We start from the raw sequence: 26,942 nt of genomic DNA on the forward strand, positions 1-26,942 counted from the left end.
TAAATAATTTAATATAGTAGCTTCTTTACAGCACTTTTGTTTTCCAGGAGGATACTATGCCCTGATGTCACGACACAATATATGGTCATGTGGGAGCAGGACATTACAATGTTATGACACTCGCTCTAGCTCATTCAGTCGTCCACTGTGCTGCTACATTGACCTTCAAAATTTGCAGTGCACAAGTCGACTGAAAAAGTGTATAATAGCTGTGTCTTACCAGTACTCACCTACGGGGCAGAAACCTGGAGGCTTACGAAAAGGGTTCTACTCAAATTGAGGACGACGCAACGAGCTATGGAAAGAAGAATGATAGGTGTAACGTTAAGGGATAAGAAAAGAGCAGATTGGGTGAGGGAACAAACGCGAGTTAATGACATCTTAGCTGAAATCAAGAAAAAGAAATGGGCATGGGCAGGACATGTAATGAGGAGGGAAGATAACCGATGGTCATTAAGGGTTACGGACTGGATTCCAAGGGAAGGGAAGCGTAGCAGGGGACGGCAGAAAGTTAGGTGGGCGGATGAGATTAAGAAATTTGCAGGGACGGCATGGCCACAATTAGTACATGACCGGGGTTGTTGGAGAAATATGGGAGAGGCCTTTGCCCTGCAGTGGGCGTAACCAGGCTGATGATAATAATGATAATAGTCGACTGAGCTGGCCGGAGGCCTCCAGAGAGGGTCAAAACGTCGCAATGTCCTTTTCTCACATGACCACATACTGTGTTGTGATGTCACTACACAGTATCCTCCCAGAAAACAAAACTGAAACCGGCTCTAGGAAAGCTATTATACTAAATCACGCCACTCCAAGGCTTGTTATTATATTTTTAGAGCTCTAAAGCCTTAATTTAATGAGAGAAAAAAAGGAATAGTTGAAGAGATCATGTCAGTACCTCTTCAAATGGAACTTTGCAGACAATGTTCGGCCTAAAGTGTATTGGGTGCTTTGAATAAGCATTTATGGTCTTAGGATGTGTTGTAAATGCCAAAGAAAAGTCGAGGGGGGACAGCCCCCGGGCATAGTTTTGTTGGTAAAGTACTTTATTTAAAAAACCTGAAGGAGCTAAGTAACATTTTCTTGGTGCAAATATTGGCTTGCATAGCTGTAACTGACACAAGAATTGTTGAAGCTTGAAGCAGCATCGACTGTGTCATGGGCACTCAAGCAGTGGGCATTCCTTCTCTGGACAAAGACCTAGAGTGAGGGGGCAGGGTAGAACTGAAAAATATTGCCGTCCATTATGAATGCAAGGATATACTTTATGTTATGCACAACATACGGTATCTGTCAACAATAAACTTGCGCAGTCATAAAATACAGATATGCCTGCTCGTGGATAGACATACATGGCTGCCTTATACATGACATTTAGCATGACAGCTATCTGGCTTTGCCAAAGTATGCAGTAGTCTAACAGCCATGCAAGTGTTGGCAAACTGTATGGCAAAATCTATGCAAATTAAAGGGCAGGCTATTGCTTCATGTCAAGATAACTTGATTCAGTACAATACCAGTGCAATTTATATCTCGGTATATCTGCCCAAAATAGACCCTATTTACACATTGCACTTCTGCCCACGTGAACTCTCACACTACTGCACACAAATGTCAATGTTCTTTTCTTTTCCATTGCCGAACTCCTATTTTGGTCACCACTATAGAAGTTTGACTAATTAATAACCTTTCTGCTACGCAAAAACTGCACACATTCAGCTTATGCAAGCCACACATCCCGATTTGCTCACAAGGAACAAATTTTATTCCATCTATTTCAGGCTGAGTTTGCACAGTTATGCAATTTTGGAGCTGTGTATAATGTTTGATGTATCGTACAGTGGGGGCAGTGTTATATTAATATTGTGTTCAAAAGGAAATCATTTTTCTTTAACATAAAGTATTATTTTCACTCTTTTCTTGCATTCGGGTGCTTGAGTTGTTTCCCACAATTTTTCTGCATTCAGTAGCGTGACTGTCTTTCCAAGCTGCCAAGTGTCTTTGCTTCATCCTTGCGCTCTTCTTGACGCCTTCAGTATGATGCCTGTCCGTTTGATCACACATGAAAGTGCAAAAACTCTCCTTTGACTTATCGTTCTGGTTCTGATCATGACTGCCACACCTTATCTCAAAGAATCCTTGTCTCGTTTTTCTGCAAGCTTCATCCCCCCCTCCCTCCCCGCTTTGTTTTGCGTTTTTGTCTTTAGGATAAATGTTTAACATTACTTTAGCAGTGGTGCTAGATGGACTATCAGTCCCAGTTAAAGGTAAGCTGTCGCCGTCTTCAGGGCAGACACAGCACCCATTGACCGACACAGCATAGCAGACCTGCTGACAGAGAACAGAATGGCTTTTGTGGCACAAATTCAGATTCGCCTCCGAGTTTCTGTGCTTCTGGAGCTATGACTGTTGCTTCTGCAACGCATCTATTTGCTGTGAGAATATCGCTACTCAAGTAGTGTTAAATTTAGACCGAGTTACTTAGCTTTATCAATGGGCATCCTCTAGTCATGTGAACAAACCCAGCTCTATGGCCTGCTTATTAAAATCCCTGTTGGCTTAGCGGATGTGTAACGCGCTTTCTTGTCTAATTTGGTCAATTGGACCTCGAGCTTCACTTTACTGCAGCAGATGTCCAATTCAAAGTATTCACAAACCTCTACGTCACTCTTGTTGAAAGCAAACAAAGTTGAACTTAACAACTATTTGTGACATAGATGTAAGTATTCTATTACTTTTCTTTGATGTCAGTGTGCAAGAATATTCCCATAATTCTCAGCCATTCAATGTCCCATATTTCAGTCTTTTAGGTCCCTGGGGCACTTGTGAGTGCACAGACAAAGATGCTACATAATTGTTAGTAAACACTAGTGATCCTTGCAGTTCCTCCCATCTTTAATACTGCCATGGCGATACTGGATGCTTGAAGGGCAAAGCTTCCAAATTTCAGATGAGATGACCTCAGCGTTCCAGCCTTGCAGACCTTGGAGTGCCCATCACGATGAAGGCACAGAATATTGGCAGACACACAGCTGGTGGTTTCAAGGGCTAGGCCTGCACGATCAGCCTTCCGATGAGACTTGCTATCCCAGCCTTGTGAGCTATGGAGCAGTCATCGTTGTGGTGGCAAGATAAGTCTGCACTCTATGTGCCATTCACTTCAAGGGCTAGGCCTTCAAGATGGATGTCACTGAAGAAATTTATCGTCCCAGCCTTGCAAGCTTTGCAGTTGTCATTGCAGTTGTCCTTCGCATCGATAGGCAGGTCATTGGCTGCTCCAAGGGCTGGGCTGACAGGTTGTGTCATTCACCTTCGGGGGCATCCTGGCTTTGTGAACTTTAGACCGTTGTGCTGAAGGGCAAGGTCAGACAGGAGCTGAAGCAAGCAGAAGGTGCTCCCACCTCCCAAACCTACAGATGACGCCTGCAGCCACAGTATGAGTCCTGGGTATTATGGCACAAAATGTAAAGAATCGAGACAGATGCCATGGATACCCTGATCTTGCTCCTTTAATGGAACTCTAATGTGAACGATCATGATAGAAGAGTGGTGCTATCTTCCTTTTCTGTTTGCAATAGGTATGAGGGCATTCAAGGCAAGAAAACAAGAAAATTAAAGGACCTATTTGTACATATTAAGTAAGGGACTAATCACTGCGGACCACGAAGCCCCGGGTGACAAAAATGAAGGGAATAGCTGGAACATGGATGAAAGCCACATAGGAAGGTCGCCCCATGGATTGTGCTGAAGACATGCAGTCAAGACTTCACTGGACCAGGGCAACCAGTCAAAACCTGGCCAACACATCGCTACAAGAGTACGGTTTGTAACTTCACCAGGCTACAGAATTCTAACACAAGGCCTGTGAGCTCCCGCTTCTGTGGCCAGAACACAAGCTTCTCGATATGGTTCCCGCTTCTTTGGCCAAGTGTGGACATTATGTTTGAGATGTCTTGGACCCTTCGGTCAAGCCTGTAGTTGCTGGGGTGAGTGCAGGGCTGCTTCCCTCTTCTCACCTTGCAGCAACAGTGAAATGCTTTAGAGCGTAGCTCTTTGGCGTCCGTTCCTGGGTTTCGCGTCGTCGTCGGCCTCGTAACCAGCTCCGCCCCCCTTTCATCCCCCCAGCGCTAGCAGCGACCGACTGATACCGCTGGATGCCGCTGACGCCGCTAGAGAGTCAAGATAACGTGACTGCATAGAACACCGTCGCCGCCATGCAGAAAGAGGAGGAAAGGGTCCCCCCCCCCCTGTTCTTGTGTGGCGGATAGGGTGCTCTTCAGTTGCCGACGCGCCGGTTATTTCACGTAGGCCCCGGCACGTCGACGAATACGTGACCACCTTCCCACGGCTAGGCCTGGTTCTTAGCGCTGCGGAAGCGAGGGTATCATATTGTTTGTGTCGGCATCGGCGGCGTTGTCCCTGAAACCAACTCCGCAGCTGGGGTTGACTCACTATCGGCGTCAGCGGCATCAGTCAGTCGCTGCTATCTCTTCCCTCCTCCCTTTATCGTGTTGTCCGCTTGCTGCGCGCGCTTCTGCCCCCATCGTTTGCCGCTGGGTGTACACGCCGCCCCCCTCCCCCCTCTTCCTGCGAGTCTCCGGTTGTCAAAGCGCCGGCTCGAACTTAATTCATTTCTTCGCTCCTCCTCCAATGCAACCCCTGTGCGGTGGCAATCAGAGAGCCAGATCGGTGGCGGCGGATCTGTATATGTGCACCGCCCGAGCCGAAATTGCCGCTGCCGTTCGCCCTGTGCGGTGGCATTTGCTGCGCTCAAATTTCGCATTAGGAAGTAACGTAATCGTCGGTAATTTTTTTATTGGCTGAACAATACTTTTTTCATTCGCTTTGTTTTGTGCCACTGTTTTATTTGTTGTAGTCTGCTGTTCACGTCGAAATACCATCTTACTCTCAGCTTCTAACTTAAATCTTTACGATTTACTTCCCCTTCCATGGGGGCATTAAACTTTTGTTGCATGTATGCGATGGATTTTTCTTTTTGGGGGGGGGGGGGGGCGGTACTATGAGGTTTTGGGAAAGTCACCAATTCCAAATATAAATAACCGACATGATATCTACTGATTATTGGTAGCCATGTGGAAAGCAGGCAAACGCAATGAATATGTAATGGCTAAAAAATCACTCCACATAGTTAGATGGTCTGTTGAGATTTTTAGGCCTACCAAAGTTATAAGAACACGACAGTGCAAGCCATAAAGTACTTAAATTTAGAATATACGAAATAGTATTCGGTTATTCATTATGTTGACTGTTTATTAAAGACTGGCAGATTTTATTCTGTAATGATACTGTGAACAGCCATGCAGCTCAGTATAGTTGCAGCCACAATGGGTCTGTGCTGCGCAGAAATGTATATGAAGTTTATTAATTAAATATTCACATAACATCTGACGAGAACTTAGTTGCCATATACATGCAGCCGTGCAGGTAGGTCTCCATGATCAATGAGCGCAAAAACAATTAGGCCATAAAAATAGCTGGGTGGCTTGTTTTATTTGAAATTGATTTTGCCCAAACTACACACAAATGAAAAATCATCACATATCTATCTATCTCAATAAGACAAACATAAATGAGGGGGGAAATGGTACGACGAGGAGGACAACAAAGCCAGAAAGATTGGGCTTGGTTCGAAACCTGACAGCAGCTTCAAAGCATGGCCAGAAGGTTGGCCCAGGATGCTAGAAAATATATGTATGTTGGGAAGAGTTCGAGGGCATTGTGGTCAGCTTCATGCTTGATCCATAGTACTATCTGCAATGCGTGTCAATAATTGGCCTCCTGAAAGTTGTTTCCTATGTAAGCATGGCTGTGTATGTTTCAGCTCAAGAACGGAACATGCTTCTGTGCCTGAATTGACAGATGAGCACGCTTAATAAACCAGAACGTGTCAATAGTATACTGAGTAGGCGTATGTTAGCAGGCTAGGATTTTATTTGTCTTTAGTTATATTTCTCATCATTTTACCTGTTGCACAATGTAGACCAATGAAGGCCCAAGCACAAGAGGGAAGATGAAAAAGTGAATGCATACATGACTTTCTTTAATGACAAGATGAATGTTTTCTGCATCAATGTCATAATACATACCTGCCAACTTTTACAATTTCATCACAAAAAGTCATATTTTTAGAGGTTGCTTATAAATCTTCTATTGACACAAATAATTATAATGTGGGCATTTCTTAGGCACTTCATCATCTGCACATGATCATCATCAGATCGTGTTCTTCATCTTCATCTCTTGTGGGGACCCAACTTAAGATTGATCTGTGCCTTCAGTGTGATCGGTCCACCATGTCTTCGGGGCGTATTAAAGGTCATGCTAAATGCTACGTCACAGTAATATCTTTTCATTTGCATCCTAGTAAAGGCAAAAACTGATCTTAACGGAATGCAAATATTATCAATGGGCAATTTTCAGAGCCAGACTACTCAGACCCACTCAGGTATTCAGGCTTACTGGCAGCAGTGCCACAATAAAACGGCAGGTAATATTTTGGCTGACGTTACATGAATATTTTGCGAATAAACATCACAAACATTTCTTTTTCTATGACGCAGATTATGTTTGCTGTGAATATAGAGCAGCGTGCGTTTTCCTAGAGCCTCTACAGAATGAAGCCATGTAAGGTTCCCAGAAATGTTGCATAATTCAGTTTCCTAAAATCAGCTTCGCCACAAAACGGTCTTGTTATGCAGTGAAGCATATGCAATGTACGACAGCGAAGCATATTATAAAAGTGGAAAGGGGCCACTGTCAGGGACATATAATGTGTTCCTTAAAGGGACAATAAAGAGAAAAATGATTTCTTCTGCATTAGTAAATTACCTTTCTACAACACCAAAAACACCACTTTTACCAGTATAAGATGCTTGGTAGACCAGAAAAAGGGCAAAAACAAAAGACGGGTGGCGACGCCTCCTTGAAGTTCCCAGACCTGGTCGCTGTGACGTCATGGATTTGGATGGTATCTTCTAGGGCCTACTTAAGTACATAGCGGTACAGACTGTCTACATTGTGTTCTAAAGGAACCAAATATGAAGTTTCTGGAATTTTTACTCAGCTAACGCTGCCCAAATGCAAAAATATACTTTGAAATCCCTGACGTCACACTGACGCAGCTGTGTCGAGGTTTTGGCGTGAATTTCAAATACTGATACTTCGAACTTCATTTTCACATCTAATAACCAAACTATTGTTTTAAAATGACTGCCTGCAGGGTCCTAAAACAATGCTTTATTAGTCTAAACTGATTTATTGTTTTGCTTTAGTGTCCCCTTAATGATACGTCTGTGGACCCTCCGTCTCCTGTCAGTAAAAGCTCCAATACACCTATTTATTGTACTAGCAGGCCATCAGAGCTACTTTGGACATGGCTGGGGCAATGTGAGCTGTTATTTCAACTACCTTGCAAGGATGTAGCTATTATTCTAGAAATATTAAACACTTAAAAAACATGAACACTGTAAACTTTGGCTTGATAAACAAAACGTTACTTTCTTACAGCTAGGGCCGCACTTTTCACCCCAGAACATGGGCCTTAAATCTCCACAGAAACAGCTTTGAATGGCTGCCAGTAGTTATTACATGTGTCGGTATTTGTAGTATGACAGGAGACAGCAGGTGCGTGCGTGTGTAATTAAGGAACACGCATGTCCTGTGACAACAGCCTCTTTTCACTTTTGACATGCTTCACCGCGTAACACAGCTGTATTACGGAAAATCTGACTTTAGGAAACCGACTTACACAACATTTTTGGACCCTTGCCCAAAGTCAACCGAATTTCTTGTGCAGAAAACAATTCCCAGAATTTTTTACCATATTTTAGTATTTTATGTATGCAGTGGTAGTACTTTTTGGATTTAAAGTTGAAGAGTCTGTAATACAAATGGTTTGTTTGTGTGTAAAATGTCTATCGGGGTATCTTAAGCACATGTGTAAGCACATGTGGTGCGCACGTCTGTAATTAAGGAACACACATGTCCTGTGACTACAGCTGTATTACGGAAAAACTGACTTTAGGAAACCAAATTATGCACCATTTTTAGACCCTTGCCCAAAGCCAACCAAATTTCTTGCGCGGAAAACAATTATCAGAATCACTATATTTCAGTGTTTTCTGTCTGCAATGGCAATACTTTTTGCATATAAAGTTGAAGAGTCTGTAATACAAATGGCTTGTTTGTGTGTAAATTGTCTATTAAGCGCCAAGTATAACACAAAAGCAGGATGACATACAACACAGAAAAGCTTAAATTTGGCCTGACAGCACAAGATAGCACGAATTTTAGTTCTTGTGTAAATGTCTTTTGACCATAAGTTGAAAAACCCTGTTCACTTAATGTTGAAGATAAAAGCTATAAGGAAAAGTACACAAATTCTTAAGGAATGAAAATGCACAGGGTAGGCTCATCAGAAAGTATAAGCTTTGCCTTTTAGTGAGAGTTTCTTGCAAATTTAAATGTGGTTTGTAATGAGAGCTAATTTTGAATGCTGATAATTGTAAAAATTCTATCACATTGAAGTCGTTTAATAAAGATCTAGCTTCGCTTTTTCCTCCAAGTTTGGCGTCGGCATCTAACCAAGTAGACGTAGCAGGATACAGCTGTACAATGGACAGGGAAAACGTGAATATTTACAGGACAAAAGACTCCTGCCAGATAGACTTAGCGGAAGGGCTCTGCACTTGTGTGATGGGTGTATTTAATAGCTCATGCAATTCAGAGATGCTCAAACAGTAAACATGTTTAGTACCTCGTAGCGGCATGACTGTCACCTCTAACGCAGGCGAAAAAGGTGAGCTCACATGCAGGTAGTGCGAAAATAGATCACGCTAGCGCACTTGACCAAAGCGGCCGCGGTGTCAGCCTGCCCCGAGATCCCGTGGCACCATGGCTGGCTTAAACAAACAGTGGCTACGGCAGCTACTTCTTCGCTCTGCCTCCCTCAAAGTGATGACACAGCTGACCGAGCCCAGCCTTCCCACAACTTGGTGACCAGGACGACTGAGCCCTGCCATGCCAGCATCAGTGCACCAACTTTACCAAGGCGAGTAGTGACGTGGCCTCGCACGGTTTGGCAGAAGTTTTGCGATTGTAGGGGGCATGGGAATTCTACATTGACATGCTGGACATCTGGTTCATCCCGCTAAACAACCATTTCCTTCTTAACAAGGTTCCAGGCTCCGGCTCTCAGCCCCTGCTCTGACTTGTACAAGGACTCGTGAGCAGCCGTCCTTGCTCACTATGTCACCTCGAGCACTCACTCTCCTCCAGCTGGTGCTCCATCACAACAGCTCTCGCCATCTATCGTGTCATTCTGAATATGGTCGTCCCACATCACCTGCGTCCACCCGTGCCGGTCGTCGGCATGCGCCGACCCCAGCATCAAACCTCTACGTGGTCCATGAGCTTCCTCCCCCAGCTCAAAGGCAGCTGCTCGACGATTCTTTCCAAGAAATACACTGGGCCAAACGCAAGCGCCTTCGGCTACCTTACAGCTCGTCGCTCTCCTTCCTTAGACGTCCCCACAAGCTGCCCGCTTTCCACTCGGGGCAACTCACTCATCGCCAATTGAGAGGCTCAGCCACCGACTCAACAAGGCGCAAATGTCACTCTCGCTGGCGCGGCGTTGCCACAAGCACAACCTTCGTGATGCATTGAGTGACCACTGCAACCCTGATGCTATCGGCATTCGAGATTCCACTGAAAGCAGCAGCAGGCAAGCTTTCCGATGTTATGCTCACATCTTCCGCGGATGCATGGCCTACCGAAATTTTGCAGGAGCAGCTTTGCCATCTGGTTTCTTCAGCTCGAGAATCACTTCTAAGTCAACAGCATGAGTGACCAACACTTGCGCTATCTCCACGCAAGTCCCAAGCTGCCAGATGGTCTACTTTTGGAGCTCCGACTTCTACAGGCCCGTGCATCTACGAATGCCTGTGGCAGGTTGCGATTTCTCACTCTGGCATCATTGTGGCTGCGCTTCACTCACAACCTATGCTGCCTGGTGTATATCTCTCAGATTGCGAGAACCCGATACTACCAATGACGACACCGTCTGCACACTTTACCTGGGGGCTTTACCATTGGACTTTTTTTCAATTGCACTTCGCACTAGGAGATGGGCTCTGTAGCCGCGCAACTATCACTTCCAACATAGGCAAAGAAGATGGGCTCACGCACAGGCAGAGCAAGAATAGAACATGCTAGTGCACGCGACCTGAACGGCTGCTCCCAAGATCCCGTGACACCATGGCTGGCTGGCTTGAATAAGCCGTGGTTACCTCTTCATGCTGCCTCCCATAAATTGGTGACCAGGACGACCAAACCTAGCCTTCGCACTTCTTTGTACATGCACCTCTGCTCACAGTGCTTCCGTCGCAAGTCTGAAAACATTGCCTTAGCCTGCAAGTCATTATTGCATTCATGTAATTAACAATGAGGACTTGTTAATTTGAATTCCAGCAAAAGGGTTAAACAATTACACAAGTCGGAAATCAAAATGGAGCGACTCCCATGCATTATGGGAACCAATGTTATGGTAACATTTTGCTGGTAACCCAACATTGTTATGATTAACGTGAAGTGTTGCTAGGCGGACCAACATGTTTGTGTAAAATGAACTATGTGTGTAACAAAAGCAAAAAGACGTCAGTGACTATGATTGTGTGACACTGACAGCATGATTTCTACTCCGGCCATTTGAAGTCAGCTTACAACATGCAGACTGTTGCGTTCTACATGTGTACTGGACGAGCATATGAAAGAGAAGCATGGATTGTCAAGTTATCAGTGATTATGTGTTATACAATCGTACGTACCTATGGCTATGTCATGTGATGTATGTTAAAACAATGATGGCTTCATAGGTTTCTCAGCCCAAAACAGTTTTTTAAAAACCCATAAGGGATTTCTTCGAAAAAAAAAAGAAAAGCTTCATAGCTGAAAAAAAATTTTCTCCAGGTCCTGGGATGGAACCCAGGACACTGTGCTAAAGTCAGGTTGATGAGAATTTTCCTTTTCGTGAACCCTCCTTGATTTTGCGGGCTTCCACAGAATTGATTTGCCATTAATCGGGCTTAGGAGCAGGCAAATGGTCGACGGCCCTAACTTTGACCGCCTAAATGCCTTGGGGTAGCATACAACAGTTTATTGGCTACTAGCCTGCTTCTAAGGTCACATGCAATTAAAATGAATTATATTAACTAACACATGCAGGATTGTTTTAATAACATATGCCTCCATGAACTCATGCACTGCCCAAGATCATAACACGCAAAAAGCACAGTTCACATTAGTAGGCCTTGCAAAGCGTGCCAAGATGCACACCATGAAATTTGTTTGAATTGTTTGAGTGCTTCCTATTATGGCCATTTAATGGGACACTAAAGGCAAATACTAAGTAGATGTTTCCTATTAAAGTAGCATTCCATAAACCTCACAGTGCTTCTTCCATGCCAAGAAGAGATAGTTTACGAGAAAATTGCATCTGAAGGGTTCGCATACCTAGAGAGCAATTCAATTCGCCTGCTCCTGAGGACAGAGTGGCGACGTTGTGCCATCACTGCCCTTCACTTCCATTGGTGAGTAAAACAGTACCCTACAGACGGTGCTACAGTTTTCTGTGCAAAATGCGTAAGCCCGGCCATGTAGCAACCGAGCCAAGACAGAACGTTGGACTCGCCGCTGCAACTGCTCTTGATCAAGTAGCACGGACTGTTCGGGAATCCCGCAACATCACATAAACATCGAATTCTCTGTAACTTGCGGTTTGTGCGAGTTTCGCGAGCCAGAAAATCCAGCTCAGCACTATGTGATAACTAAACTACTAAAACATGTAAGCGTGGGCGATGCTTTCAAGGGTAACCTCAATGGGTTCTTTTTTTCTAAATATCAAATAGAACTAGACGAATAGCATTTTCTTTCATCTTATAATGCAATGCAGCAATCTTTTTATTACTAGTAGATAAGTCCTAGCGACAGAACTTTAATGAGGAGTGCCTTCATCATCGGGCTGGTACTTTAATGTGCTGGGGCAGCCTCTAATTGTGTATTGCAGTTACTTCCGTTCATCAATTACTGAAGCTCTGTTCGCAAAAACAGTGATGCCTTCGACGTTCTCGAGCACTAATCTATTACTTTAGCTTGACTTAATAATTGCCTTTAGTGTCCCTTTAGACACTAGTCCCTCTGACCTGCATAGGACTTGCCACAGCAGAGAGGTATTGCGCTGATAACCCCCACAGCACAACACACAAAGTGCTTGGCATGGTTCTCTGTACATCCTTGTCTCTCAGTACTCGTGTTACAAAGACACAATTGGGCTAATCACTTCGGTGCGGGAGAAACCACTGGGGCACCATATCTACTAGTCAAGTTTTTCAATTTGTGGCTAATTCTGAGCACATATGGCACGAAGTCATATCTAGTGATATCTGTTCTTCTTATGTCCGATGGTGTGTCCTAGTGAGGAACGCTTCACCTTTCAAAGAATAGATTTGGTAACGGCATGTACAACCAATTGAGTAAGTGGGATTTCAAATGCCTGTTCGTTTGGTCAAATCACATCAACAGGCCACTTGCCCCAATTGGGCAAATGGCCAATAAACCATCATACCCTGTCTTAGGGCATCAAGGGGCAGCCGAAGTCAGAGCCCTTGAACAGTTGCCTGCTGATGTATTTTATGATGCCTGCAGTTAAGACGTCTGCTGCTGTGGCTGTGAGTGGTAGTGGCTTATGCCAAGGGGATGGGAGGGTGAGTGCCACAGTAGCTGAATTGGTAAGGCACTACATGCCTAATGAAGGTGGTGTGGATTCAGCTCCTACCTACAGCAAACTATCTTTTCGTCCACTTTCATTTCCCTTATCCATACTATTTTTAAATTCCAAAAATGCACATTTAATTTACCCTATGCTTTCTCCGAGTTCATTACCTATTTTCATCATCTGGTCAAACAATTATGGCTCAGCTCGATAAAGGTTAATTCAGCTTGGAAGATAAGAACATCTGAGGAGGCCAAAGGAAGTGACTTGGTCGGCAATTGTGGATACTGTTCAGAATCAGCTTTAAAAACATAGAAGGTTTTCAGCTAAGCGCATAGCAAAGACAGTCAACTTGTCATAAAGGTGCTTAGAGTAACTACTCACTAGTGCACTAAACATGAAAGTTTTAGCTAAGTGTGCCCAAATTGCTGACAAGAAACGTGGAAATAAGGTTACTTGTCAATCTAGTATATGCTCCTGACAGAGCACCTTGGTGGCAAGCGCCGCAACACCCGTCACAGCAGAAGCGCAACTAGCGAACAGATGGGGGAATAGGCATCCTGCAAGACAGTGCAATTTGCGGCTTTGAAGCTGGTCGGCGCACAGCATGGTATTGGCGTGTTCAATAAAAGCATGAATCTTTTTAAAAGGCGGGAGCTGACGCATACGCTTTCCATTCCGCGTTGTGGTACTTGTTAAGTCGTCAGTCCTCACATCACCGGCAACTGCGCTTTCCGTGCTCGTATGTTGACATTTCTAATGGCATTGCCAGACATTTGTGTCATTCTACTGCCTGTCTGTGTAGAGGCTTGGTTAAGGTGTCCTCTTTGCGAAATTAGGGCGAGACAATTGCTTAATAAAGCAAGATTAACATAAAATACATGTTTTATTTAGACTGTTGCTCCGGGTGATCACTTGATTCCCCCTCTCCCCAATGCTTCATAGGCTTCATCGCCTCTCTTGTTTCATGCTGCCGGCCAGACCAGGCTCTAGTTACTTCAGCGTCCAGTGAAGGTATGCGCCTGGGGGGTGCTATTTACATGGAGCAGCAGTGTCTGCCTAACCGGACCCTTTAATCTGATTTGCAACTAGAGACAATTTTTACATTTAAAATAGTGTGAAGCTTGTCACCGACTTGTGGTAACACTGCAATGCATACTAATAATGCGGCAAAAGTCGATCGTGAGGCAGCCCTATTACAAAAATCTGGACGTATATCTACCTTAACGCGCCCCTAAATAAATTTTCCATTTCGCTTTCCTCAATGGCACTTGGACTATCTTGGACTATCTAGTGACGTAGATGCGCTTGCGGCATGTTTTGAAAGCATTGTAAAATCATGTATAAATCTATTTGTTCCTTTGAAAACTAAGAAAAAGAAACAATAACCTTCCCTGGATGAACCGAGAACTGCTGCACTTATCGCGACGTGCAGGCAGACTTCGCACTAAATGCTCAAACAATCCTCAGGCATGCGTTTTGTACACTCAAGTAAAATATGAACTACAGAAAAAAGAAATCCTCGGCCAAATGTTCAGTTGCCGAAACTGTTCAAATCTAACCCCCGCAAATTCTAGTCTTTCACATCTCCTGGCTCTTCTTCTTCCACATCTTTTAAAATCAGCAACAGTGCTGTTAACGATCCATTAGAGATTTCAGAAGTGTTTAATACATATTTTCAGTCAGTGTTCGCCTCGGATGATTCCAGTCTTTCAACACTTACAACTAACGATTCTTATGCAATTGATGATATCAACATTACCCTAGATGTTTTGAATCTCGTACTAAACTTAGATACTAAAAAACCAGCCGGCCCTGATGGAATTCCGTATTCCTTTTTAGTATGATTCTCGCTATGGACATATAAATATCTGTTCATTATATGTCAGAAGTCCCTTAATAGCGGCGTTGTGCCTTCTTCCTGGAGAAGAGCTCAAGTACTACCTTTATATAAATCTGATGGCACACAGCTCTCATCTAACTATAGGCCTATTTCTTTAACCCCAACCTCATGCAAAATACTAGAACACATAATCTATAAGCATATAATAATGTTCCTTGAAAATAATACCCATTGAACAGATTTCAGCATGGCTTCAGGCGTGGTTTTAGTACTGTAACCCAACTTGCGGAGTTCACTCATGACCTTTCCCATTACGACGACTTAGGTAATCAGATTGACACCATTGACTTTATAGCAAAGCTTTCGACACTGTACTACAATCTAAATTTCTTTTGAGACTCCATAATATTCAAAATAACCCTCAGTTAATGTCTTGGATTTCCAGTTTCCTTTCTTTGCGTTCCCAATTCGTATGCTATGATTTTGCGGATTCATCTGTAGTCGACGTCACCTCAGGGGTCCCACAGGGATCTGTACTTGGCCCTCTACTATTCTTATTGTTTATTAACGACTTTCCAGACCATGTTACTTCAAAAATACGCCTCTATGCAGATGATTGTGTTATGTACAGCCCAGCTGACTCACTCGCTGATCATCAGCGCCTTAAAGATGCCTTTGTTTCATTTTGTGACTGGTGTGCTACCTGGAAAATGAGCATCAATTTTGACAAAACTGTTATAATGTATTTTACTAACAGAAGCATGCCCATATGTTTTGATTATGTATTCAACGGTGCACCACTAACACGAGTTTTTCAATACAAATATCTAGGCGTCATTTTTACACCCAGCTTGTCTTGGTCCAAACATATAATTACACTTGTAGTAAAGCGTTAAAAAAACTTGGTTACATCCGCCGAACTTTGTCTGCTGCTCCGAGGGACACTAAATTAGTAGCATACAAAACACTGATTCGCCCAATTTTAGAATATGCTTCCTCTGTTTGGAACCCATATAAACAATGTGAAATTAATTGTATTGAATTGGTCCAGAGGAAGGCTATTCGTTATGTTTGCCGTCGCTTCGACTGAGACTTTTCACCGTCAGCTGCTCTTGCGGAATTAAACCTCCAGTTTCTTTCTAGACGGCAGCACATATAATCTCTGAAGATTTTCTATTCTTACAAGAACTCTCTTTGTCACCTATCAGATCCCTCTCTTTTAACGCCTGTCTGCCCGACTTCAACTAGAGCTTATCATGCCTCTAATATCAGACCACTCCATCCACCAACTAACACTTTCAAATAGCTTTTTACCCCGCATGATTGAACAGTGGAATTTGTTACCTGCCGAAGTTAGTTTGTTATCCATTTCTCAATTTTTAAATGCTATTGCTGATGTATAGTTTTCATTTTTCTATTTCTATGTTCCTGTTTCTGCATATCATAATTAGTTTTACTCGCATGTACACCCACTCCTGCCATAGCCCTAACAGGCTGCAGTATGCATTAAAAAAAATGTGTGGCCGCAGTAGCAGATCCAGCGAAATGCATAGATATTTCAGTGGCGTGAATATAATGGTCACACTTCATCATTACCTCCGTGCATTAGCTTGAGAAGCGGCTAATCACTTTGAACACACTAAAGTAATCAAAATTTGAGGGCTCACTAGAGCGTTGAGGCAGTGCCATGAAAAAGTGAGCTATTCGAATATCAAGCCGATTCATGCTCACACTCTTCTGAATTGCTATTTCAGCAAAAAAAAAAAAACTTCTTTCACGCCAAAAATATGCGCAGCAGTGTACAACATTTGTCTATGTGAAAGCGAATAATTTTGCTATTGGCTTTCAGTAACAAAGCAAAATTCGTGCCATTTCTGTTGCTCTAAGCAAGAGCATGCATGCGGTTTCGATATTAGCCCAACACTGGCAGACCAGACCCACTGTGCCAGTGTTGACTCAACTTGTCGTGCGAAGCAATGATAGCTTTTGCACCGACGCGCCGCCTGGGCAGTGCCAGAAGCTTGTACGTTATTGTGAAGAGAGGCATCCGTTTTTTGTAGGTTACTCTTAATGAATTGGCACACAGTTATTTTTGTACAATGTCAAAACAAAGAAAATTGAAGACATTTGTTCCCCTCAACCTAAAGAATTTAAAATCTATACTTCTGCAGGTAAGGTACGGCGTCCATGTTTTGGGACCAAACAGGATCACCTTGGACTATATTTAAGTGGGTGCTACAGTAACAGCAGTGAATTATTTATTACTGATGGCTAAATGAGGCAGATAAGATCGACAGGCTTTTAAAAGCAGGTTTATCCTATAGGTCATGCGTGCCATGGCCGAATCCATTTCCCGAAAGCTGAAGAGCAGCTCGACAAGGACTTGCTAATCAGATGTAAGCAGAACAGACGCCACTAGGCCTGAGGTGTACAAATTGTACACCTGATGTACAAATATGCGCACAAATTTACCCACAGCTTCAAGAACATGCCTGCTAGATACAATGTCCCATTTGTTCCTTTATACACCTGTCAAATTAGCCCAATTGTGTTCTCGTACCAAAAGACAAGGGTGTATGAAAAATCACGCCAACCATATTGAGCATTGTGCTGTGGGTTGGTCATAAGATATCTCTCAGCTGTGGCAAGTTCTACGTGGACCAAACGGTCCAATGCCTGAATGACTATTTGAGGGAGCATTCAAACAATTTAAATAAACCGGATGGTGCAGCACACATTGCAAGGCCTGCTCATATGAGCCGTGCTTTCGCACATTATGATCCTGGGCAGGAGTAGCAACAAAACATCGCATGAGCTCACGAAGGTATATTTTATCAGAGAGTGCACATGTTAGTAGCACTTCAATTGCCTTAATTCCCCAGAGGTGCACTTGTTTAATGGCTATTTGTAGCATTAAAAGACAAACTAGCACTGTCACAACATTCACCTCTTGCCTGTGCACAAAATTTGTACACTATGTTTCATCCTTTGAATCATTAAATCAGTTAGTAGTTCGCACTTTCATGTGTCCTTCCTCTGTGAATAGATTTTCGCACACAAAAACAATGTGCAGCAGACTTCACCAATTTGCCCAAGACGAAGTCGTAGTCACACTCAAAAATCTCCTTCAGAGATTTTCTTACTGTGATGAGAATTTCTGTCACTGCATGGCACATCTGTTCGAACAAGGCCTTCACTGATAAGATGGGAAAAAAGAAAGGTTTTTTTTTTGTTGGACAAGAGGATCAGGGTAAGGCTCATGACTAATGAGCATTCTATTGCACAGATGAAGGGATTAACCAAACAAGCCCTGCGAAGTCAAGGAAGATTCATACAATGGAAACTTGGCATTTGCTTGAGAGTGGCATGCATGGACCTGCAAACCCACACCGGTCATATTAGCGTGCATCTCACATCTATAACATAATGCAGGTTCCTGCAATGAACCTACATCATGTTTGTAAACAAGTTGCGAGGAACATTTGCGCAAACCTGGTACCTCGCATAGCGCCATCACAAGAAGCAATACTAAATAGCAGCTTAGCAAACTAGCTGGAAGAAATTTAAGAAAATTTCTTGGTCTTCAAGACAGCCAAGCTTTAGAACAAAATTGAGCCAAAGTAAAACTATGAGCGGCTGGGCCACGTTCTGCAATATTTGTCTTCATAGTTTACATTGGGGTTGCTCAACATGTTCCTTTAGAACTGTGGCGAGCAGGTGCTCAAGCAAGTCGCGATTCGCTAGCCGCCAAAATCCGATAAACAAGGGAACAGTATGAACATGCAAGACAAGAAACAGTAGAGGTAAATGCGACATCGAGTGCCATATAAAAATTGCAACAGCTCACTTACTTAGGCAATATCTGCAACAGCAATCCTACGAAGGATGAAACATTTTTTTTTTTTCGCGATCGATGCACAACACTAAGCGGCAACTGCAGCAACAAGCATTTGGAACGAGTTTAAACGTTTTTACCATAAGAGCAAAAAGTTCTGCCAAACTGAGAGCCCACATATGCTCCATTCACATCAGTAAATTCAACAAACAAGAGCAACAGCACTGAAAAAATTAACAGGAGCTGCACAAGACCACACTACCAACCATAAACGCTCTCCAAGGCATAAAGAAACGAGCTGCTCCAGCGTTGCGCCCAAGTGTGGCTCGAGATCGCAAGCTCGAACACCATCCGGTTCTTCCAGCGCAACTAACTAGAACAACATTCTATCACACAACACAGTAAGAAACCGTAAAATTGTGTTTTAGCTAAGCTGAAAAGCTGAAGCAGCTCCAGCAGCGCGCGCAAAACTATAAACCGGAACACGCCATACTTGTTTAAACAACGTCATCATAACTGTGACGTCACTTCCGTGCGTGGCAGCAGCGTTTTAGTACGGCATTTCGCTTCTACCACGCGCGTGTCACCAGTTTACGCCGGAATACAACAAGAGCGGACACTCCCATAGAGCCCAGCGGTCGAATTGACTGCAGCGCACCAAGCCGTGGATGTTAAAACCTGAAGCATACTTCCGGTTTCGGTTTTGTGCGCGCCCGTTTTGAATACTAGCTGGTGCGCGTCACGCCGGCTCCGTTTTTTTTTTTTTTTTTTTTGCTTTTGCAGCAAGTATTTCTTTATAAATTTATTTTTTATTTATTAAATATTTATTTGTAAATCATTTTAAGTAAAATTGATTCCGAACGATCTTCACAAGCCTCCATTGAATATGTGCCACGTGCAATTTCATAAAGACGCAAGACACCTTGTGAAATGAGGAAAAATTAACGTTTATTTTGTTTTTTGTGAATGCTCGTCGCGGGCTTTTTGTGCATTCATCCAGCGTTGTGGCACCAGGTAAGCAGCAGTTTCCGCAGGAAGCTCCACCAGACGACGTGAGCTGAAAAAATTACAAGCGTTATTTTGGTATTAACATGTAAGAATAATGCCTGTAGAGGCGAAGCGTGCGAAAGTGGTGAGTGGGCGGCATTACAAACAAAAGCAGTTCGTATTTACACACAGGGCGTAGAAAATACCTGACTCATCCCAAGCAATACCGTACATACCACAAACACATTCTAATTCCAAGCATTCCCCTCTTCCCAATACTTTTTTCCTGCACTTTAATAGCACCAATGCGCGGGCAACGGCGCGTTTCGCGAACTTGGCTACAACCGACGCGATAGTACGCTACGAATACACAGAGGTGGCCACAACACAGGCTCTCAACCAGAGCATGCTGGACGCTTCTACTCCTTCTACTCGCACTCAAGACAAAACGCGTGGGTGCCGTTCAGAAGACAGAATTTTCGAGTTACTAGTTCCTGGCGTTTGAGCTCCGTGGCTTATCTCTTATGCGTTCTGCAGGCGCAAGCAACGCACTCCCGTGTTATCACTCTTGACGATTGCTCGTCGCGTTTTCGACAAGCGTGGGTACCGAAAGAAGGCTTAAATTGTTGCGGGGTCATAAAAATTGCCACAAACTTGTCGCAGTAAGATTCAGTACGCGCCAAACTAACTGTCACCATGGCAGAGCTGCTTTTCGCTGCGTCACAACAGGCGCGGCGAGCGGGCCTCATAACATAAAAGTATCGAAAATAATTTGCAACAATGTTGGGCGTCAGAGAAAGAAAAGCGCCATGAACTTGTCAGTGCATTAAAGCGCGAAACCGCGCACCACGGCCGAGCTTATTTTCGCTAACCGAGTCACAGCGCCAGGCACGCCCACTGCGCTCGAAAGGTAGCCCAAAAAGTAATTAAATTAGTTTCATTAATGTTGGCAGTCAGAGAAAGCGCCAAAACTTGTCGCAGTAAAATTCAGTGCACGCGAAACTGCGTCACAGCACCCTGTGCGACTAGCGTGCCCAAAAACTACCGAAATTAGTTAAAATAATATTGGGGCTTATAGGAAGCGTCGCAAACATCTGCCAGTACGACTCTTTAATTCAAGTTAACTGCTCCACGACGGCCACGCTGTTTTTCGTTAACAGTGTCACAAGTCTAGCCTAGGTGCCGGGCAGTAAGCCTAATTGCTTGAAGTGCGTCGCAGACTGTCGAACAATGTTTCTCACCTTGCCGTAGTCCAATAGTGCAGTGCTGCCATGTCGAAGTTCCGAATGAACGCAATAATTCGCCGGGAGGCCACCAAACCAGGCTAAATCCCAAAATAGAAAAACAGGCAGACGGGTGCCCGAACAGTCCAACGCTCAGATGCGCGGCCGGTCTCTCTCGCTTCGGCGGTGTGCCTGACGAATGACGGCAAACATCTGGCTCGTCATTCGCCGGTTCGCCTGTCGCTAGGCAACCGAAGTAAGCCGCAAAGTTTAATTTAATTTATACGCAGATATTTTTAATTTTTGCGGGAAAGAATAAAGAAAATAAAACAATTTCTGTTAATCTCATTTAACATTCTTCTTTTTTTCGATGCTCGCGGCCCCAATTCGTCGATGTTAATACTATAGGGTGACGTGTTTCCTGTTTCCAATTTTCGCCGAGTGTCCGCTCTTGTTCAATCCCTTTCTCTATGATACTATGGACGCGCCGGCGGGCGCAGTGTCAACACCTCAGTACCATAGAATAAAGAACAAACTTAGAGAAGGGAAACTGTACCTTCCGCCGTGGTTCGAAAATAAGCAGCGGCAGCGCATGGAACTTACTTTGGGGGACGCCAGATGACGTTGCTCAAACCGGAAGCGGAAGTGCACATTTTTTTTTTTTTTAGAGCAAAATTCAATATGGCCGTTTTTTGCCGGTCGCGTACGCTGGTACGCGCCGTGCTTGCCCTGCAGGCTATGCGGCATGCCTCAATGCCTTCGCTGCCGCGTAGGTGGTGCGTTCTAATTGCCAAGACCCTCTACTGACGCCCATACAAACAAGCCACAAGTGAGTGAACAGAACGCGCGACTTTATTGGCAGAAGACAAGCAGTGTACATTCTCGTGCAATAGCAGAAATAAAGTTTGCATGTCGAGATACGCTGGAATCATTGACGCGAGCTCGTAAACGGCTCACCGTCGTCGTCGCACGTGGTGGTCAGGTTAACGAGCAACAACCAGCAGCGGAAACATATTGGACAGAGTGTGCCACTTGTTTGCAGCGACAGTCGCCGTTAAAAATGCCCAAATTGCATTGCGAAGCAATCGGGAGACGCAGGCATCTGCTACCGCAGCCTACACAGCGACATGGGCTACCCCAGATTTTAGCCATTCACTCCTTTCCAACCTGCACGTTTCTTTTCTTTCGGGGGCCGCTAATGTGTGGCTCACACTTGCTGTCTCACATTGTCTCACTATGGACAAGTCGCTTTCGTGGGCATCGCCTCCATCAGCTACTTTTGCGGGCCTTTCCAACCATCTGGCTATCAACTTCATACGCATCGGACTATGTAAGCACGTATGCTGGTCTCCGTTCATGCCTAATCGCGGCCGAGAAAGGCCAGAGGCACAATATGCCCATTGCTGCAGCAGGAAAGCGCGAACGGGGAGCACGAATCACGGTGCATGAAAATTGGGAGTCTATGTCGCTGTGCAGGCTGCAGGAGCGAATGCTTACTTCGAGAGACTGCTTCCCAGTGCAACCGACCAGGCCGCAATATTCTAAAAACATAACACTGCGACCATAACCAAGTGACATAACAGCAAAATTAAACAGCAATCAGTCACCGCATGAGGTTCAGACAATACATTATACATTGGCGACGAACCATATGGCAACAGTGAGCATTCACATACACGGGTCTCTTAGGGTACATTGAGCTGCCTACCTACAGGCGTAGTGCCTGCCTTCGTCGCACGTGGTGGTCTACTAACAAGCAACAACCAGCAGCAGAAACAGATTGGACAGAGTGTCCCACCTGTTTGCGGCGACAGTCGCTGTTAAAGATGAGCAACTTGCAGTGCAAAGCAATCAAGTGACGCAGGCATCTGCTGCCGCAGCCTACACAGCGACATGGACTACCCATCATTTTAGCATTGACTCCTTTCCACCCTGCATGTTTCTTTTCTTTTGGAGGCCGCTAATGTGTGGCTCACACTTGGTGTCCCACATTGTCTCAATATGGACAAGTCGCTTTCGTGGGCATCACCTTCATCAGCCACTTTTACGGGCCTTTCCACCCAGCTTCATACACGTCCGACCATGTAAGCACTTATGCTGGTCTCCGTTCATGCCTAATCGTGGCCGAGAAAGGCCAGAGGCACAATTTGCCCATGGCTGCAGCAGGAAAGGGTGAACGGGGAGCACGAATCACGGTGTGCGTAAATTGGGAGTCTATGTCGCTGTGCAGACTGCAGGATCAAATGCTTACTACGAGAGGCTGCTTCCCAGTGCAACCGACCAGGCCGCAATATTCGAAAAACATAAAACTGCGACCGTAACCAAGTGGCATAACAGCAAGATTAAACAGCAATCAGTCACCGCATGAGGTTCAGACAATACATTATACATTGGCTACGAACCATCTTACGGCATAATGCTTGCCTTTGTCACATGTGGTGGTCTGGTAACGAGCGACAACCTGCGGTACAAACAGATTGGACAGAGTCTCGCACCTATTTGAACCAACAATTGCCGTTGAAGATGAGCAACTTCCATTGCGAAGCAATCAGGTGACGCAGGCATCTGCTGCCGCAACCAACACAGCGACATGGACTACCCGGCATTTTAGCGTTAACTCCTTTCCAACGTGCACATTTATTTTCTTTCGGGGGCTGCTATGTGTGGCTCACACTTTGTCGCAATGTGGACAAGTCGCTTTTGTGGGCATCACCTTCGGCAGCCATTCTTGCGGGCCTTTCCACCCATACGGCTATCAACTTCATACACTTCGAACCATGTGAGCACATATGCTGGTCTCCGTTTTGAGCAAATCATGGCCGAGGTAAGCCACAAGCACAATTTGCCCATTACTGCAGCAGGCCAGAACGAACGGGGCGCACCAGTTACGGTGTGTGTATACTGGGAGTCTATGTCGCTTTGCGGACTGCAGGAGCAAATGCTTACCTCGAGGGACTGCTTACCAATGCAACTGACCAGGCCCCCACATCTGAGAAACGTAACACAGTTACCACAGCCAAGTGTGGCAGCAAAACCAGATTCTGCAATCAATCACTTCACTGTAGCTTGCACAAAGACCCAGGCTATCAAGGAAGAGGAGCAATCATCAACGAGACTAGGAATATGGAAAACGAGAAAGCTTGCATTCAAGAGAGAAGCCACTCTGCTCTGCAAGCATTGAAGGCTAAAAACATCAAGAAAAGTAAAATGGTGCATAGCACATGTGCATAGGTTAATGCAAGACGCATGCCGATGCTGCATCAGCTATTTCAGGAGAGGAATTGCGCATGACAACATACACTAGAAGATACTGCTACAGATATGTTAGGCTGCTAGACAGTGACTGGTATTAAGTATCAGCGAAGAATCGGTTGACCTTTATATTTGGATGAGGATGAATGACCTCTAACAAAAATGGGCAATGAGAAAGCTTGCATTTATAGAAGAAAAATTACACTTGGCACAAACGGAATTAACATGGCTAGGAAGCTGATTAAGGGCAAACTGATGGAACTCAATCTTTTGGCCAGCGTCGTCCGTGCTTGGTCAGATGTTGCAGGTGCACCTGAAGACGAAGAATTTCTAGAAAGTCCTTTTTGAGTTACCTGGATGACTCAACCAAATGTCCGTGCTGGTGGAATGGTGGCTGAAGCTCTTTTCAGTCTTGACACAGTCCTCTGCAGACTTGATATCTCATTCATATTCTTCTGCATGTGCTTCTTTGTTCTTGGTGTAAAAGCCTTGCAAATTCGGCTCCAGCCCCTTCCTGTTGGCGCAGATAGGAGCTCCTGTGATGACCAAGATGTGCTTGGCATAGACTCTGTTGAGGCAAAACGGTGACACATGAGATACAGCACAGATTAGCCAAATTTATGTGTGTTTTATATGTTCGAACCAATTATACTGAACCATAAATATGAACAAACATTCATATCTGCTGCAAACAGCAAGCCAATACAGCATATATCAAACATATTTATTTCTGAACCATGTGTTGTTTACCTTGTAGTAGTAGCCAATGTCCACACAATGACCTTGTTGTAGCAGGCAGCAGCTTCTGTTTAGTGCGTGGAGTGTGTTGCTTTATACTGGTGCCGTCTTCATTACTGCATGTCTGGAACAGAAATTTTGACTGAATCAGAAATTGAAAAAGCAAAGTTTTAAAATGCAAAAAGGTGTGACATATATGTTGTAATGATTTGCGACTACAGAACACATGCAAATGTACACTGTCTGTTCTAGGGTGCTTAAGCAGCATGTTAAATAAATATTGCTATTGTCCATAAAATTGATGTCTGCCTAACTACAATGCATGTCAACAGCGCAAGTACTATTAAGATCACAAATGAGAACATTTGTGTGTTCATTTATACACTAGAAGTGATCACACTGCTAGTTCCACAAGCAAATGCATGAAAGTCATGAAGCTATTAGAACTGATGCATTATTTTTCTGCACGAACGTGATGCACCGCTTCACTACTGCAAAAATAAATGCCCTACGGTAAACCAATCTGAACAGCAAGAACATTTGGAACCAACAAGTACGAAATATGGGTGAATTATCATGCTTGCAACTGTTTAATACGTTAAATTCTGTACTTTCACTTTATTTTACCAAAGGATTATTCGGTTTTGTGGACGAAAGACGTTGCCGGCCGACTCGAAAAAAATGTTTAATATGTATATTGATAAGGCTACTCAGTCACCTACAACCACGGCTACAATAACATGAAAAATGAGACGCGCGTTCCGATATCGCTCTTTCTTTCCTGGTTGTGTGTGTAAACTAAACGACAGCCTCGCAAGTAAAGGTTTATTTAGGAAACAGCAACTGAGATCCTCACTGCCCATATGTAATGCAGGATCTAGTTCGTTAACTTGTGCCCGCCTGGAAGGTAATGACACGGATATTATATAACGATTCAAGCAGCGGTGTTAAACGACTCACCGTTATTGCCGTTGTCAGCCGCAGCAAAATCCAGCTCCCGTTTCGATGCAGACCTGTTCCGAATGGCTCACGACCGAAACCCAACTGCCGGGCTTACATGTCCGCTTGCAAACACGTAACTTCACCCCAAGTTAAACAACGCGAGACATCGAAGCGCAAGAAACTAGTTTTAGAAACAAAGAAGCAACCAGTCTTGAGTGTATGAACGAATGAATCCGTGCCGCCGTGCACTCGGAAATACCGGTAAAAATTTTAAATCCAGGCCAGAGGTCACGTGAAAGATCGATGATGCTGAACGCTATTTGCGTTTATAATGGCGAAGAAACAATAAACTTACTAACAAAGAGCACAATATCTAATTAGCAATGATAATTTTGCCCTGTTTTTATGTAAAAGAAAATGCTTCGGTAATTGTAAGAGAAAGTTTGTAAGATAAAATTGCGCTTATTACGACGCCTCTACCGGGAAATGTTGGAACTAACGAACGAATCCCGAAAGTGATGCTACTACGTCGGCTTTGTTAGCAGCGGCGCGCGGTCGATTTTTTCGCCCTCTATGGCCATTTGTTGAACTTGAGAGTGTGCTACCCCTGTCAGTACATTCGTACACCGTGGGCGCGACGCATGCTCGGGGGGCACTGCACACGCCACGAGCGGGGAGCAAGCTGACGTCACGCGTCGTCATAGCAACGGAGAGAGCTGACGTCACACCGCCGGCTCTGGGGGAGCCTCGGCATACGCGACGAGCGGTTAGACCTGGCGTAGTATTAGACAGCTTGAGTTATACGTTACGTAGAGACTTCACGTACGCAAACGTGAAGAGCCTACGAACCTTACGTGCGCGCTATCTGAAACGCTTTTAGCTACACGTACGCAACGGTCGCCAAGAGGGACCACGTAGCTCCATCTATCGGGAAATGTGAACACGGCGGTAGCCGATTCAATCCTGTCGCCGTGTTTCCATGCAAGCGGTCTGCGCGCGCACGGCCCGCTATCATTGTTCGTGATCTCGCGAAACTCCCGCGCGAAGCTGTCTACGTGCGCAACAAACGCACGCAAAGCATTGAATCTCACGTACGTCCGTGAGACCAGCGCGCGGCCGCTACGTTCTACTCATGCGCACTGCTTACACGTAGAAGCTCTACGTACTACGTGCAACTAAAACTGTCTATTGCTTTCGCAATAATAAATATTTTAGAAAGGCGGGAAGCCTGCAGAAGAACAGCTCTAAACAGCTGCTCCGAAACATCCGAAACAATACGGCACCCTCCCTCCCCACGAAACCGGCAAAAATGGCGGCGAGGCGGATGATTCCGGT

General features: G+C 44.5%; 1 long non-coding RNA gene across 4 annotated transcripts in view; it reads right to left on the minus strand.

The window, feature by feature from the left end:
* The window catches only part of LOC129386069 (uncharacterized), a 33,060-nt gene extending 7,310 nt beyond the window's left edge, over positions 1-25,750 (minus strand). The window contains exons 1-3 of one of the 4 annotated variants that reach the window (XR_011893757.1): positions 25,626-25,750; positions 20,694-24,789; positions 19,389-19,522 (exon numbers count right to left, since the gene is read on the minus strand). This is a non-coding gene — a long non-coding RNA (uncharacterized lncRNA). Of the gene's footprint in view, positions 1-18,731; positions 19,523-20,693; positions 24,970-25,625 lie in introns of those variants that run through there. The other 3 variants (XR_011893756.1, XR_008613543.2, XR_011893755.1) reach the window with 3 other exon arrangements.
* Positions 25,751-26,942: the final 1,192 nt, after the last annotated feature.

This window comes from Dermacentor andersoni, chromosome 4 (assembly GCF_023375885.2).
Source record: "Dermacentor andersoni chromosome 4, qqDerAnde1_hic_scaffold, whole genome shotgun sequence".
Classification (NCBI taxonomy): domain Eukaryota; kingdom Metazoa; phylum Arthropoda; class Arachnida; order Ixodida; family Ixodidae; genus Dermacentor; species Dermacentor andersoni.